General features: G+C 50.0%; 1 protein-coding gene across 1 annotated transcript in view; it reads left to right on the plus strand.

Annotated features, from left to right (window-relative positions):
• Window positions 1–240: 240 nt before the first annotated feature.
• The window catches only part of ZNF407 (zinc finger protein 407), a 302,977-nt gene continuing 286,732 nt past the window's right edge, over window positions 241–16,485 (plus strand). The window contains exon 1 of the mRNA XM_037035872.1: window positions 241–291. The gene's annotated coding sequence lies outside the window, so the exon portion shown is untranslated. The remainder of the gene's footprint in view (window positions 292–16,485) is intronic.

Genomic DNA, 16,485 nt, shown 5'->3' on the forward strand with positions numbered 1-16,485 from the left:
CCGAGGGACTTCCGGCAAGAGCTGATGTACAGAAAATACGGCACCCAGGCCCTCTGGCCATTCGGGGAAAAATAAAAGGGAACTTGAGGTGGGTTTTACTAAACCAGTCTCGAGATCCTGTTCTTTTGGTTTTAGTGTCTCGCGAGTGGTCCACAACGGAGACAACAAGGGAGCTGCCGGAAGTGGCTCAAAGGAAAGACAGGAAGTCCCGCCCCTTCCTCCCAGAGGGAAGACGGTGAGCCGGAGGAGTCAGTCGTAGGGGCAAGCAGGGGCGATCCTGTCGGCAAACAGGTAAGTTACTGTCAGGCCGGGGCGGGGGGTTTGGAGGCGGGGACCGTCCAGCGTCAGCGCGGGGCCTGGGGGCGGTGGCTTGAGGGCCGGGGCGCTCGCGGCTGGACGCCGGGAGCCCCGCCAGGGCCCTTCGCTCTTCCTCCTCCCCTTCCCCCCGCCTCCGCCCCTCCCCGCTCGCCGGTCCCTCCCGGCGCCGCCCAGACTCGCCCCTTTCGCGCCCGCCGGTCGTCGCCGCCGCCGGCCTCCGCGCCCGCCCTCCCTTGCCAGCTCCGCACAGGCCGCGCGCACCCGCGGGAATTCAGTTTCCCGGCCGCGCTCGGCTGTCAACGCGGCAGCGGCGCCCCACGCGCCCCTGCCCGCGGTCCGGGCTCTTCTTACCGCCCGGTCGCTCCGAGTGTGACAAAAACACGCCCCAGCGCCGGGCTGCCCAAGTGTCGGTCGCAGTCTTGGTGGCGGTTTCCTTAGCCGCCGCCCACTCTGTGTCCCTGCTTCCGCACCGCGCTGCCGCCACCCACGTCTCTTTCCGCAACGGAGGCCCGGTGGGCTGCGGCCTCTCGGGGTTCGCCGCCCGTAGCCTGGAGGGGGAATGCGGGCAGCCGCGCGTCTGTGTCCCGGCGGTGCTGTTGGTCCCTGCGGGCGCGCGCCGCGGCCCCTCCCGCCAGCTGGTCCCGAGCGCCGGCCGCGTTCTGGACTGCAGTCTAGGGGAGCCGGGTGCCCGCGCTGCTGACCCCTGTCGGCTGCGTGCAGCTTGGAACAGCCCGTTGATTCCATTGGGAGCTCTGGAATAGGACATGCTGGCGGGTGGACGTCGATAAACACACACGTGGGATTTTTCTGCTTTGTGGGTGATCACAGCCTTAATAGTGATTGAGGTGTGACTTGACGCACTTGTCGGCTGGTCCCCTTACTGTGTGCTGTGCACGTGCTCGACGGTGGGGTGTTGTCTCGTCGGAGCGCTGTCTCTACAGGGAAGGGCACTCACGTGTGCGAGTTAGAGCACCATTAGGAGAGCTCATTGGATACACACTGTATTTCAGTTAGCACATCAGCCTTGAAGAGATCGCTGTTCCCTTTTGTGCTAAATGAGAACCAGATCAAATAATTTGACCAAAATTAACGTCAGGATTCAAGTCTCAGGTATTAATTCTTTTCAAGATTGCTACAAGTGAAGTTACAAATCCTCCTGACACGTCTAAAAAACACTGAGGCAGGGCTCTTTAGTAGTTGATGTCTTCTTGTGTGCCATGTCAGACAGTTGTGATTATTGCTGTTAGCGGTTGCTCCTGGTGCCTTTTTTTGGAAAAAATAAAATAAAAACATTACGGACGATTTAAGGTTTACAGAAAAGCTGCAAGGTTGGACGGAGTGTCACTGGTACTCAGCAAAGTGGCTCCACTTTGACACACATTGGCTCCTGCTGTAAGCCTGCGCCCTTCTAGGTGCAGGGGAGAGGAACGCACTGTCCTCCCGGATTTCCATGTCTGGTGAGGAGACAGGAACATAAGCGACATTAGTGCTGGACTGGAGAGTTTGGAACACAGACGGCGGTGTGTCTGGCTGCTGGGGAAGGGGTGGTAAGAGCCTGCTGGAGACCTGTTTGGTTAGGTCGCCCTGATTAGAGGAGACCCCTCACCTGTATAAAACACCCGTGTAATGTGATCCCCCATCTCCTCTGCGATCTCACAGGTTGCGAGAACAATCCCAGGTTCTAAATCTATTAATAGATTAAATGAAGCTGTGGTCCTTATGTAGTGATGGAAATACCTAGATCCATACGTTTTTGCATTCTGAATTTTCATACTTGTTCACTCCTTTCTGTGGTCTCACCACACAGGTTCTTTCTGTGAGGCCAGGAACTCCCTTCTGAACGTGGGTCTCGGTTGGGTGCCCACAGCAGAGGGGACATTTGAGTGAGCATCTTCGTCTCCTGGGGCTGCTGGAAAAAAAACACCATCACCTGGCTGGCTGCAAAAACAGGCATTTCTTTCTCACAGTTCTAGAGATAGCGGAGTCCAAGACCAAGGTGCAGGTTTCCGGGCAGGGCTCTTCCTGGCCTGCAGGTGACTGCCTTCTGGCTGTGTCCTCACGGGGCTAAGAACAAGGGGACTCTGGGCTGTCTTCCTCTCGTAAGGGTTCTGATCCTGTCTTTGGGGCCAGCCCACAAGATCTCATCTAAGCCTCCATCTCCCAAAGGCTTCACCTGCAGACCCCACCTTTCTGCTCCTCTGAGTGCTTCTCAGAGGAGGTGCACCAGGGGCCTGGGGGCTTGTGGGTGGGGCTGAGAATTTGCATTTCTGACAGTTCCTGGGTTCTGTTGGAGCTACTGGCTGAGACCACACTTTGAGGAATGTGGCCTTACATGATGTTGCCTTCAATCTCTAATAAACCTCTATGGGTAATACCGGCCGCACCTTCTTCCCGGTACTCAGAGAATCAGGTTTTCATCGAACAGCAGTAATGCACCAACACCAAAGTCCTCCAATGACAAAAGGGGTAGAAGTGGGGTATTTCTTGGCATCAAAGTTTGACCTTTGTAAGAACGACTTTTGGAGATCATTCCGGAGGTCAGAGCATGTCACTGTGGAAGGGGGTCCTCAGTCTTACCGACGCCGATGCTGAAAAGGGTGTCCAGATGGTTGCTAGATCATGTTGCAGTGAAAAATTGCCTCCTGCCTTGTTACTTGACACAGTTCTGTATTTTGTGTACTGACGTTATCTTTTCTTACGCATCAAATCTTATGAGGCCCTAGCCCAGCTGTGTGCCCATTGTAGATGTAAATGTAAATGCAATTAAGAAAGAGAAAGGGGGAAATAAGGTAAGTTGCTTATCTGGAGAGACTTCAGTGCCCTAGGGGAGTCACTCTGCTCTCTAGATCATCTCAGTTATAGATTTTTATTGAATAATTACAGTTTATTTCAGCTTAAGCCTTGTTTGTAATTATTGGGATTTTTTTAGTAGAAATACTGGAGGAGAAAGTGTGTTTTTATGTTAATGAATGGTATCTTATACCTTTTTATCATTCATCTGAAATTATTTTTAAAAACTTTTTTACTTTGGCCCTGGCTGGTGTGGCTCAGTTGGTTGGAACAAAATCCCATAGCCAGAAGGCTGCGGGTTCGATTCTCGGTTAGGGCACATGCCTAGGTTGTGGATTTGATCCCTGGTCAAGGTTTGTACTAGAGGCAACTGATTGATATTTCTTTCTCTCCCTCTCTTTCTTCCTCTCTCCCTAGAAGCAATGAAAAAATGGCCTCAGTCGTTGGGAACCACCCTGCCTGGTTTCCGAAGCTGTAACCCCCCATTGACTAAGGCTGAGTGAGCGACCTTGGGACTATAAGCCACTAAGGAGACAGAGCTTATCTCCCTGGCAAGGGCACCGCCTCTGCCTCTTTTACTTCACCTTGCCTGTCCCCCAGTACATGATCGGTTAGCCAATTACGGGTAAGATTCCTCCAGGGAGGGATGACCTAAGACAAGCATGATCATGGGGGGGCCCAGGGAAGGACTTGGGGGGTTATAGCAAAAGGGGGTGATGGACCCTTGCTCCTTGACTTTGACAGAGCTTGAGTCCTCATTCTGTCTGCGAGATGTCTCCTAATCTTTTGGCTGCCTTATTTCCCCTGCCTGACTTAAGCCTGAAACAATGACAGAGGGCGGTGTAGCCCTTTGCTGGAAAGGGCGGGTTCCCCAGGCCTGAGAAAGGATACATAAAATCCTGTGAAACCTGGATTGCTAAGAATGTCCTGTATTAAATGATAAGGGTCCAAGCAGGAAATGAGTTAGTTTCCCAAAGTTTTGTAGCCCTTTAGCTAGCAGACCCTGACTCAGAATAGGCCCTCAGAGTTCTTTGTATGTTATCTATTGTTTGATCATTACCACCTGACAAAGATTAATGAGCTTTGCCTGTATTCCTTTTCGATACGAACCCAGTAAAAGCCCATTGAGGAACAGACGCTGGGCCCTTCTCCTCTGAGAGATCGACCACCTTTCCTCCCCAAGGGGATCATGTTTTGGTAGGCTTATTCTCATCTGTGGCAGCCGTGGCGGGGGCCCTGTGGGTGAAGCCCCACCACACTCCGATGAGGATTAAAAAGAGATACTAAAAAACCTGTTAAGTTTGACATGATTTTAGAGTTCCAAGAAAGCTGCACACGCAGCCCTGGGAGTTCGGTGCACACGGCCGTGCGTGTGGCCCCTTTGTGGCCTCTCCTGTAGCCACAGCGCCAGCGCTGTCACTGCAGCCAGGCGGTTGGCAAAGTGACTCTCAGTCTTTGGAGGCATTTCGCTGCTGAGTCTCTTCCTCCTGTCCAGGAGCCAGCGCAGCGCCCCACTCTGCACTTCGTTACCGGGTCTCAGTGGTGTCTTCCAGCCCGCCACACTTCCTTTCAGAGTTTTCTCTGATGACCTTTGCAGGAGTCCTAGTCGGGGGCTTGTAGACTCTCCCTCGGTCTGGGCTCGTCCGAACTTCCCCACGGCTACATAGAGGCTGAGTGTTTCCTGGCACGCACACCGTGGCGCTGGGGTGGGGCCCCGTCTGCGTGCGCGTCCCTGGTGCATGTTACCTCCGAGCTCGGGGTTGAGGTGGTTTCTGACATCTCTCTGTGCTCCAAAGTGACCACATGCTGGTACCTGCGCACACCAGACACTCAGCGCATATTTGTGAGTATGTGCGTATTGTATGTTATGTGTGCATTTTGTTGATTGCTTTAGTGAGTTCCCTGGACACCATGCACGTTTGCGCACAGGGACCCTGCAGTGCCGTCTGCGGATGCCCCAGTGGTCCCTCCACATTGCCGGCCTCCGGGAGAAAGCGCTGTAGTGAAGATCCTGAAAGACATTTCGTCCAGGCGCTTCCTGAGGACGACTTACGTGCCGAGTCACTGACAGCTCCAGGAACGTGTGTTGTAGGGCTTGGATACAGATACTGCAAAATTACGCTTCAGAAAGGTTCTGTGCGTTTGTAGCTCAGCCAGGGCAACGGAGAGTGCCCTTTCCCCACCCTTTCTTTCATGCTTAACTATTTTTTTGAATGAGACTAACTTGCAGGTTTTTCTTTTTGGGGATGTTTCTAAGCAGTCCAGGAGTGTGGCGGAGTGGGGATCATAGTCTGACTAATTTTCTAATAACCTTCCAAATTTTTACATGGAAAATTCCAGTTTTTTGTTTGCCTCAGTGAAGGGGCAGAATAAACGTCAATAAACCGGACATCTATTCAGTATTTTACTTGGGACACTTTTTGTACCCTCCTGAACTTACGGTTGGTGATATCCGTGGCCCTTAGCAAATGGGGAACTTCTGGATAATGGCGCACACTTCTAATTCACAGAAATCAACAATTAAAGGCTTAAATGCAAAAGGCAACACCTTGACAGTTATGGGACGCAGGGTAGGACAGTGGCTGCATGACTGATGTAAGGGGAGGTTTTCAAAAAAATCTCTGAAGGCAGCAACCAGAAAGGAAAAGATGGGCATGTTTGATGATGCCATGAGCACTCGTGTTTACAGAACGAAACCAAGGACGTGAACACACAGTCACAGGTGAGAATTAGGCATTTCCAGTGCTCATTACTGAGAGAAGTGTCCAGAAGGGTAAGCAGCAGGAAATCAGTAAAAACAACGGAAATGGGCAAATGACCCAAACAGGCATCCTGCCCAATGGGAAACCCGAGCGCCCAGATTCTCCGGTGGTTGGTAATCAGGGAAGGGCAAACCGAGGCTGGAATGGTGGGTAGTTGCACACACTTTAGCTGGCAACAGTGTAGAAGTCTGTTTGGGGGTGGGAAACAGCTGGAATGCTTCCACAGCGATGGGGGTGTCAATTGGTACAATAGCTTTGGAGTTAAATAGTCAAGGTCAAGAGGCACGTGCCCTTTGACCCAGTAATTCCCTTCCTCCCCTAAGTCTTTGTCTTAGAGCAGTGCTTCTAAATCTTGCTCCGCATCTGCAGGGAGCTTGTTAGAAATGCAAGTTTCTGAGTCCCACCCCAGACCAGGAGATTGGGAAGCTTGGGGAATGGGCCAGCCTTCCGCTCAGCAGGCTGTCCAGGTGGTTTGGTGCTAAAACTGGCAGACCACCACCCTAAGGACGTTCCAGTGCGTGGGTGCCAGGAGCCACAAGTGTGTGCTCAACGCGGCCCCTTTGGTGAACGGAGAACCTGGGAGCAGTGTGGCCCCCCCGGGGCGGGGGGGCGCATGGACTGCTGCGTGCCCCCGTGGTTAAGTGCGCTTGGGGTGAGGGCACGCGGCAGGCACATACTCCTCAGGGAGAAAAGCTTATTCCAGAAGAATGAGTGTGGTAATTATCCATTTGTTTTTTTACAGTTTAGAAAAGTGCAGAACAAATGCGCAAATTGTTTGAAATACAGATGTGCTAAAGTAATAAAACAGGTACTTCACAAACAAAGTTCACATTAGTGGGTAGCCCTGTGAGAAGAGGGGAGGTGATACACACTCCAGGAGGGACATCAAGGGTAAGGATTTATTCTCTGAAACTGTGCTCTACAGTCAGGTTTGTTAGATTATGCAGAACCTTACCTGGCACATACCACAACTGACTTTTTTAATCGACTGAACGTTTAAACAACTGGGGGAAAGTGATTCCACAGAAACCTCATGGGATTATCTGATGACAAACTCCTCACTGGCCAGATCAGGGTGGGTAGGCCCACCTCAGGCCTGTAACTTCTTTAGGCAGGGTTCCCCCTGCCTGTCGCAGGGCCCGTCTGCCGTTTCGGTGCTTCGGTGCGTTTAGGTTAGCACACCTGGAACTGCTGGAAGGAGAACCCCTGGGAAGCGTGGCCACCCGCCCTCCAGAGAGCAGACAGTCTTACCGGTCCTGCAATCTGCATGCCTTGCTTTTCTCCCACTCCATGGAATCTTCCTTAATTTCAGATGCATAAAAGAAATGGCAGGCTGTCATTCTCCAGAGCATTTGAGGTCTTGCTCCGTGGCAATTCTCCTCAGTTCGGCTCAGATAAATGTTTTTTAAACCATCATGGTTCAGCAGTCACTCATTGAAGCTTAAAATGGATAGGAAAATAATGCCATGGTTCTGGAAGTCATAAGTCAAATTGCGTGTCTTGTGGAGCCAAGTAGCACCCCTCTTTTGTTTGTATTCAGAGTGCTGAGTTTGTCTGAACCATGAGAACTGTCAAGCATCTACTTGTGTCGTGTCAGACTTTGTAGCGAAGTTAGCGCCTGCCCCAGCAGCCAGCAAGTGTCCTTGCAGAGCAGGGATTGTCTGCGTTTCAGACGCAGGGAGCGCTTGTCAGGGGTCCCTTAGAGGCAGCTGTGGGACCAGGTCTCAGAAAACAGACTGGGACTTTTGGCTCTTCCAGTTTCAGCTGCATCTGCTAGAGCCGGGTACTCTGTCTCAGTTCTGAGTGCTTTTCACTGTGTTGATGTTCGTACTCTTTTTTTTTTTTTTTAATGTTTTACTTATTTATCTTTAGAGGGGAAGGGAAGGAGAGAAGGAGAGAAACATCAATGTATGGTTGCCTCTCATGAGTTCCCTGCTGGGAACTGGCCTGCAACCCAGGCATGTGCCCTGATTGGGAATCGAACCGCGATCGTGTGGTTTGCAGGCCCGCATTCAATCCACTGAGCTACACCAGCCAGGGCTCATACTCCTCTTTTAACACCCAACTAGTTTTAAATAAAAGCAGGCAAGGCAACGAGCAGCCTGGTGGGGAAAAGGCATTGCTCGACACAGTGGGAGTCATATCAGTTCCATATGCAGTGCAGCCGTAGCCCAGGGTGGCAGTCGCCCACTCACTGGACCCCGCGGAAGCTGGGTTTCGAGCTGGAACAAGCCACAGACCCCTTCTTTCAAAGTGTGCAGTTCACTTGTGGTCTCTTTTGATTGTGAATTATGGATCGGAGTTTGGTATGCAATTATTGGATCAGTTATTATAGAACGAGGAATCACAGTTATAGGAGTGCATATAATTATAAAGCCATTAGAATTTAAACTATGGCGGTAATGTACTTTTAAAAATAGCTTAGAAAATTTAGATCATTCAAGGAGAAGTAGTGGAAATTACAGTCTTTTAAAAAATGAGAGCAAACGGTTTTCATTAAGAGTCTCCATAGTCCATGATCAGCCCGTCCACATGGGTGGTGTGGACACCGTGGGGGTGCAAGTGGTGGGGCGAGGCAGCGTTTGTTCACGTGTGTGCAGAGCGGATTTGCGTGGTGAACTGGGGCGCAGGCGAGCGGGTTTGGAGCCCGTGTGCGAGAGCCTGCCCCGCTGCTGCACACATTTACTCTCCTTCCCGACTCCCCTTTCTCTCTCCCCTCGGTCCATCCCCGTGCCCCTCCGCTCTGCCTGGGAAATGTGTGTTGGGTATACGAGTGCGTGTGTATGTGTATATGTGTGTCCACACACTATACACACACTACATATGTACACATATACACACAATACACACACACACACATGTATTTTTAAGGTAAGAGAGACTTGAAAGCAAATTGACTCATCGGAATCACCCAGGGAGATCTTTAAAACTACAGATTTTTGTTCTCACCCCAGAGGTTTTTGGGGGAAGTGTGGCAAACAGACCTTTATTTTCTCATGGTTTCGGAGGCTGGACGTCCCAGTCAAGGAGCTAGCTTGGTCTCTAACGCCAGCCCTCCTCAGGTTTGTAGGTGGCTGGCTTGCTCTCTCCTTCTTTTGTCAGAGCCCAGACTTTCTTAATCAGAACCGCTCCGTGTCTCCACAGATAGGACCTGGGGAGTCTGTGTTTTGAGGATCACTGAATGTGTAGGCGGTGGGTGCTATCTGTGACCCCAGTTCAGAAGTGTGGAAGTACTAGACCCAGGTGTGCTCTCCCACAGGCAGCCGCTCAAAAAGCTTCTGTAAGTCTTACAAAGACTAACCCGTCGTCAGTGGTAGACAGGCAGGTGAGGCGATCAGTTTGGGGTCATTGTGTGGCAGGCCTGGTTGGCCCTTCCCTTCCCTGGGACAGAGGTGGAGCGCTGTAGGTCACATTCTCCAGACTCCCTTGGAGCTGAGCAGGTGTGAATACAAGTGGTAGATGCTGCTTTCGGGTCAAGATTTTTGAGAAGCCAGTGCCCTGCCTCTTTCACTTGTAAATACACACGGTACACACATATGTTTCACCAGCTCTCTGGCCAGCCCGTAGCCCAGTCAAGTTGACCCAGAAAATTAACCACCATGGACCTTTTGTCAGCTGACCTGAAACATCCTTACTAGCATCGCCCCGCGTCCCAGGGGCCAGTTTGAGGACAGGTGTTGCACTTCATTGTCATGCCTCGTAGCCTCCTTCACTTTGGTCCATCTCCGTAGTCTTTGTCCTTGAGGACACTGGCCTGTGTGACGAATAGCCCTCCCCACTTTCCTTTTGCTTGTCTGCGTAGATCGCCCCATACGGGGTGTTTGTCTGCCATCTCTGGGGTGGCTGCCGGTCCTGCACTGAGGCTGCAGTGGTGACAGGTATCTTGTCCTTCGAGGGGGCTTTCGTCTGGGGCGCACCACGTTGGTCTGCCCTTCACGGAGGACGTTGATTTTGCTCATCCCCACAAGGTGCCCGTGTATCCACCGAACAATTACTGAGTTTCTTTTCTCCTTCCTTTGCACTAGTAAACGGTTTGTAGGGAGGTCCTCGAACCTCATTCACACGTTCTGCATATCATAAATGTCCCCCTGGACTTAGCATCCTTTGATGATTCTTGGTCGCTAGGTACGGGCTTTGCCAATACAATTGCTTTTCTCTCTCCTGCAGTCCTGCCTTATTTACTAGTTGGACCTCAGCGTTCTATTCTGTCCGTCTGCCTCGTCAGTCGTCCGCCATCTGTCTTCCAGTGGTTCATACGGACTTCCTCCTGACCACTTTCAGTGGGTAAGGGCGTGTGCTTTGGTGCCCCAGTGTCCTAGTGGGTTCGGTCAGCTGGAGCCCGTTCCAGTGTCTCCTGTAACTTTGTGGCATCATTAGATTTGAAAAAGCGTTTCCTCACCTCTGACGAAGATGCTCTAGGCTCCAAGTGCACCTGCCTTGCGTCAGCCCTGGAATTTGGCCTTTCTTGAGGAGCCCAGGTTCCTTTCAGTGGGGTGTGGGAGGCCAAGATGTGGGTGCTGGCTGTGCCCACTTGGTCCTCTCCCTCCATTCCTGAGGGCGGTGGAAGTCCCGCCAGCCAGAGCTTCATTTCTTGGTGTCCTTGGGTGATTGGACCAAAGTAAGACCCCAGGCACCCGTGACTATCGTAGGTCACCTTCTAACTTGATTCTGATTCTTGTTTTGATTCTGAGTTTAGTCCAAGAACCAGAATTATAAATGTATTCCTGTCTTAGGAGTTTTCTTTCTTGAGAATAGTGATGGTTTTCCGTTACTTCAACCATGTGTAGAGGTTTTTAAGAAAGTTATTCCCTGTCTTTCTCCCCAAGTAATATGTTTTGGAAAAGTACAGAAAAGTACCAGAGGAAGAAAAAAAATGACCTATAATTTCACCACTCAGAGGGAAAAGACTACTAACCTTTTTATTGGGTTGGCCAAAAAGTGTTTGGTTTTTTCTGTACAGTGGCTCTAGTGCTTAGTTGTCTTTAACTTTGTTTGCAACAACATTGTTACATTGTACTGTGACAGCTGTCATATTAGTGTGCATTAAAAAGACTTACCAAAATTGGTGAATTTTTGTGTAGCCATTTTAATATAGAAGATGGAAGAAAATCTGCAACATTTTTGGCATATTATACTTTATTACTTCAAGAAAAGTAAAAACAGCGCTGAAACACACACAAAAAAGACCTGTGCAGCGTGTGGAGAAGGTGCTGTGACCGATCGAACGTGTCCAAGGTGGTTTGTGAGGGTTCGCGCTGGAGGTTACTCTCTGGACGATGCTCCACGGTTAAGGTAGAGCTGTTGAAGTTGGTAGTGATCCAGTGAAGACATTAACTGAGAACAATCAGTGTTACACTGTGCGGGAGATAGCCGACATGCTCACAATACGCCAATCAGTAAAGTCATGGGTGAAAAAGAAAAGTACGTCTTTTATGGAAAAAACTAAACTGACTTTTTGGCCAACCCAATATATAAATGGACTTTGTTAGAACTATATATTTAAAATTTAATACTGAGGTTCTCCTTTCTAAGTATACTTTCTTAACACTCAGATCTTTGATACCTAATAATTTATATTCCATATGTCTTGAGGCTGATAGTTTTACATTGTGTGTTAGTTTATTGACATTTGGAATTACAGTGTTTTCCAGATTTCTTCCAAAATTAGTAGTTTAGTCTTTTTTCTGCAGTTCTTTGATTAGCTATTGTCTCCCATCTCTTCTCAGTGGACCTAGATTCTCCAAGCAGAACCCTGGGGAGCGTGTTAGACGTTTTAAAGTTCTGTTTCCCCCAGACTGACATTTTGGAACTACCCCGTTTCTTCCGCATTTTTTTCCTGGAATGAAAGTCAGATCCGTACCTGAGAGTACTTTGTTCTGTGATTGAGTGTTCGTTCAGCAGCTGCTCACCCTCTGATTTTCCTCGTTCCATCTGAGAGTCTCAGCCCGCCCTCCCCCGTTCCAAATTGGGGCACCGCAGGGAGAGCAGTCACAGGGCCCCGTGCGCAGCGCACACTGTCGGGGAGCCTGGGGGAGAGCAGAGTCCCCTTGACCCGTGCTTCCTGTCCCGTGTGGGTGTTACCATGTTCCTGTAGGTTTTTCCTGACTCTTTTCCCTTTCCTCAGCGTCCACACGCTGCAGGCTTCATTCTCTTGCCCTTCAGAAAAGATGAAAGGCAGATTTAAGGGAAACGGACTGACTTTTATCACGGAATGCTTTTTATGGCCACATTATAAATTCTTGAAAACAAAGCGTCTGATAGAAACACTTAACGAAGAGGTAGGGGCTCTAACACGCACCCGCCCCGCTTGGTGAGTAGGCCCTTTAAGTTGAGTTAAGGAGAGGATATATATTTTGTTGTTTCAGTTGTAATAGTTCATGACTGGTTTTATAGTTGAAATTATATTTTACAATAAACAGGAAGCAGAATTTATACAGCCTGTTCTGTTTGATGTGAAATAGCAAATCCCATTTCTCTGTAGCTGTAAAGAAAATTCATTATAATACCTTTACTTGGAAGAGATGATTTCACTGTGATTAGGTACACTGACAGTAAAACCGCCTCTTCCCACGGCCTGCGCGCGCACGGTCTGCCGTGTCTGCTGTGTGGCCCCGAGCTTCCCCTCTTCTGTGCTGGTGTCCTGCCCCGGCACTCTTTATTCTCTAGAAGATTACAATAATTAGATGGAAATACTAACTCTAAAAATAACTAGATGGAAAAAATACTAACTCTACAAGCATTGACTTAAAAATAGTTTTTGAAAGGAGATATATTAAATTTTACTTTTTTGTGTAAAATCTGTCCGACTGTATAAGGCACATTTGTCCGAGGTTGTTGATACAAGATTGTTGTGGAATTATCTTTATTACTGATTCAACTTAATATATTTGGAAAATAGTGCTTGAGGTGTAAGAAGATTTTTTTTTTTAAGAAATAGGGAAGAAGGCTGAGCTAATTTCAGTGTATCGTCTCATGACTTGTTTCAAATGCCTTGTCATGGCAGTGCTGGAGCGGGGTCCTCGCTAGTCGGAGCAGCGACAGGCTGTCTCTTCCTTCGGGGTCACGGTGTTTTGACTTCTGTTAGTATGGGTTTTTAGAGAAGGTTTTCACTCTAACTGAAGCATTAAGTAAACATTCTAATTGTTAACTTGTACGTAAACTTGAATTGGTTCTTTGAAGTAGAACTTGAAGTGCTGGGGTAGAAACCGTGTACTGTTCTGTGGGTGGGTTTTTTTCCTCCATGTGACAGTTTGACCGATGGGCTGGGGAACATGTCGATCTAGCCTGCTTGCCTTCAGTACGTCCTTGGGCTCGGGCTGGGGGAGCCTCTTTTTCAGGGGTAAGCTACACATGGTGTGAGAGGGGCTTTGGAGGTGGCAGCTGGTCAGCTAAGAGTCCTGTGGCCAGGGCCCCGAGTGGCCAAGGCTTGGATGCGTCCTCCTGGGGAAGGTGAGGGCGTCACACAGTCTGCGTGGCCAGAGCGTTGAGGCTGCTGCAGCCCCGTGACCTGTGTCTGTCTGTGGGGCCGTTGTGCGGGCACCTCATCAGGTTTGGGGGCGTTGGCATTGCGGGCCAACCCTTCGGACCCTTCCTTCCAGTAGCTGGAAAGGAACTCAGTTATTGCTGCCTCTGAGCCAGGCCCATTGCTCAGCAGTTTCAGGGCCTATAAACTGCATGTCTTCTTCCAAAGCGAGGGGGCTTCTCGGGAAACACGAAGACATTTCAGGCTCAGAATAAGCCACAGCTGTATCATCCACCCATCATGGTGGTAAAATTGCCTCTGGCGCATCTAGTCCGTGGTTTCAGGGTATGGAGTTATATGGGGTTGTCACGGAGCCTGTTCACTTTCACAGAAAAGTGGTGCTTTAATTTGTTGGCTCAGATCCTTGATTTTTGTGGTATTGGTCACAAATGGATGTTCCAATGGGAGGTAAGTAGGGTGGGGGATGCCGTTGGGTCCAGCACATCGTTGGGTCCAGCACCCGTACTTACCCTTAGGTGGAGCCGTGATGTGTTGGAGTGGCAGCTGGCACCGCAGTTTCTCCTTCTCAGACTCTGTGGACTGGGCAACACTTGACCAAAGTAGGCAGGTGATGGCACAGTGGGAAGACGGTTTCGGCACAAGGTCCAGTTGAGGTTGGTAGATTAAGCAGCAGCTCTGAGTGGTCCAGGGTTTCCGTGGACTCCTGTCTCGCTCAGCTGTCAGTCACAGCTCATAATGGCTGGTAGGAATGGTTGGAGGTCTTCTCATCTGCCCCGGGCCCCCTTCCAGAAGAAGAGAACCCTTGCTCTGGCCTCCGGATGGTACCTGCTCTGCGGCCCCGGGTGTGGTCATCTGAGCTGTGGCCTTTGTGAACGCCACGCGGGGAGCAGAATCCCACTGAGAGATTTTATACCCGTGTGTGTGTGCACACTGCCAGGCTGTGCACCGGCGTCCCCCGAAGTGATTTCCTGTTGGCCTGGTGCCTGCGTGTGCTGACTTCAAACTGTTTGCGTGTACCACTGATTTGGGGGACTCTGGGAGGGGGGAAAGGTGGGGTGGGGGCTGAGAGGGTGTGGTTTCTTATGTAGGTGGCCTTGTCATACTAGTGAGAGAATAGGTCTGTGTGTGTGTGAGAGTTTGCATGTGTGCATGTGTGAGTGTGTGCGTGGAGCAGGAGGGGGAGAGGGCGCCAGCTTGCTTAGTGTGTACTCGTTAGAAAAGAGAAAAGGAGTGTGAGAGAAATGACGAGACTGTAAGGAGGAAAAAATGGAACAGGGAGGAGGAAAGAGAAGGAGGGACCCTCTCGTGTGCTGCCCAGTAGTTACAGTGGCGTGGGAAGTGGACGGGTAATTGCTTCTTGTCTGGCGCTTCTTGAAGTGCTTCGAAACGCTGCGAGAAACTTCTTCCCGTGAGAAGTGGCCACCAGGTGTCATCAGAAGGCTGCCACTGATGTGTTTTACGATTGTGCTTAAAAAGTATGTTTTGGTTCCTTTCTTGCTACTTTTATTTCTTTATAATCATAGAAGAGCTGTTTATTTCAGTTGGAGTGGAGGCTTTTCTTCACGATGATTCTCGGTTAGGTCGTTTGCAGGTAAAGCTGAAGATACTGCGGTGACGTGTGCCTTGCTTTTCACAGTCAGGGCGCAGCTAGTGGAGAGCTTGGGTGATAGTAGACACTGTACAGGGACCCGCATGTCTGGCAGCTGCTGGGGCGCAGCGAGGCTGTGCACAGTGGTGATTGCCGGGCTGAAGGCTTGGTCTAAAAATGTATCTTGGTCTCTTAGTCTGAACACCTACCGGGTCTCCTGATGGTTGCACCTGCGCTGTGGGGAGAAATCTGAGACTTGTTTCCTTTCCCCACTGGTTACTAGTGCCAGGAATTCTGGGGAGAAAAGTGAAGGTGCCTCCGGACTCTGAGGGTCACAGAGTCCCCGCCTGTGCTGTGGGCCGGCTTGTTCCTGGGAGGATTAAAGGGGCCGTCAGGAGCAGGGTGGGCACTCAGTGAGTGTTTGCTGAGTGAATGAGTGAAAACGAGCCCCTAAACTGTTTCGCTGGGGGATTTCTGATTGCCACTTTTAAAAAGACCATTTCCGCATCCCCATCAGTACTTGTTCTTATTCTTTAAAAACTTTTTTTAACATTTGTGCTAACATCCTTTCTGATGAAGGTTTTAATGACGTTACATAACCATCCTTACTTCTGTTTGGTCTTCTCTGGACCACTTTAAGATTCTCGCCGAATCACTTTGCACTCCTGTTTACTGACATCATCCCAGTGCTGGGCCTTCTCACTTAAACTCTTAGATTGCACACTCTCTAGCCCTGGCCAGGTGGCTCAGTTGGTTGGAGCATTGTCCTGTACACCAAAGATTGCACACTTTTCTGCTTCTGGACCTTCCCTCCTTGTGCCATGGCCTGCATACCGACGAATTAATCTTCCCAAAGCTGAGCTAGGTTTTGGTGACTCCTCACTGACAGTGCTGACGCAGTGCCACATCTGATTGGGAGCCCGTGTGGCATGGCCCTGGCTGACCACCCGCCCTGGCGTTGAGTGGCGGGCAGTAGAAAGTCCGTGGTGTCACTGTGAGCTGCCTGGATGGCCGACAGTCACCGATGCTCACCGTGCATGTTTCCTGGCTTTGCTACGCCCTTCTTCCACTGTTTACCCCTTCCTGTCTGCCCCTCAGCGAAAGAAAGCCATGGTTCTAGTTTCCTCAAGGTTTAGCTCAAATGATGGTTCTGCTCTTTCAGCCAGATGCCCTACTTGGGGGTCTGATCCTTGGCTCATCTGTGCTTAGATCTTAGCTCATGTCACACATGCGGCCATCAGATGTGGCCTGTGTTGCCACCCCTCTGCCCACGGCCCCAGCAGAACGAGAGCCTGCTGAGGGCAGAGGGGTGTTTGTGGCACCGTCGTTCCTTTCACGTGGTGGGCACTTGACGTGTGTGTGTTGAATGTTCTTTCTTCATATAATAACATGTTGAATTATTTCATTAATTTAAAAAATTAGTTGGGAAATAACAAGTGGACAAACATTTGTCCTTCTGTTTTTACAATTCTGGGGGCCATTCTAGAGATGACAATTAAGGGCTTCGTTATTTTGCTTCTGTATATTTGTGTAGTTGTCATTCT

This window comes from Sturnira hondurensis, unplaced genomic scaffold (assembly GCF_014824575.4).
Source record: "Sturnira hondurensis isolate 20B ecotype Veracruz unplaced genomic scaffold, ASM1482457v3 Scaffold0001872, whole genome shotgun sequence".
In the NCBI taxonomy this organism is placed as follows: Eukaryota; Metazoa; Chordata; class Mammalia; order Chiroptera; family Phyllostomidae; genus Sturnira; species Sturnira hondurensis.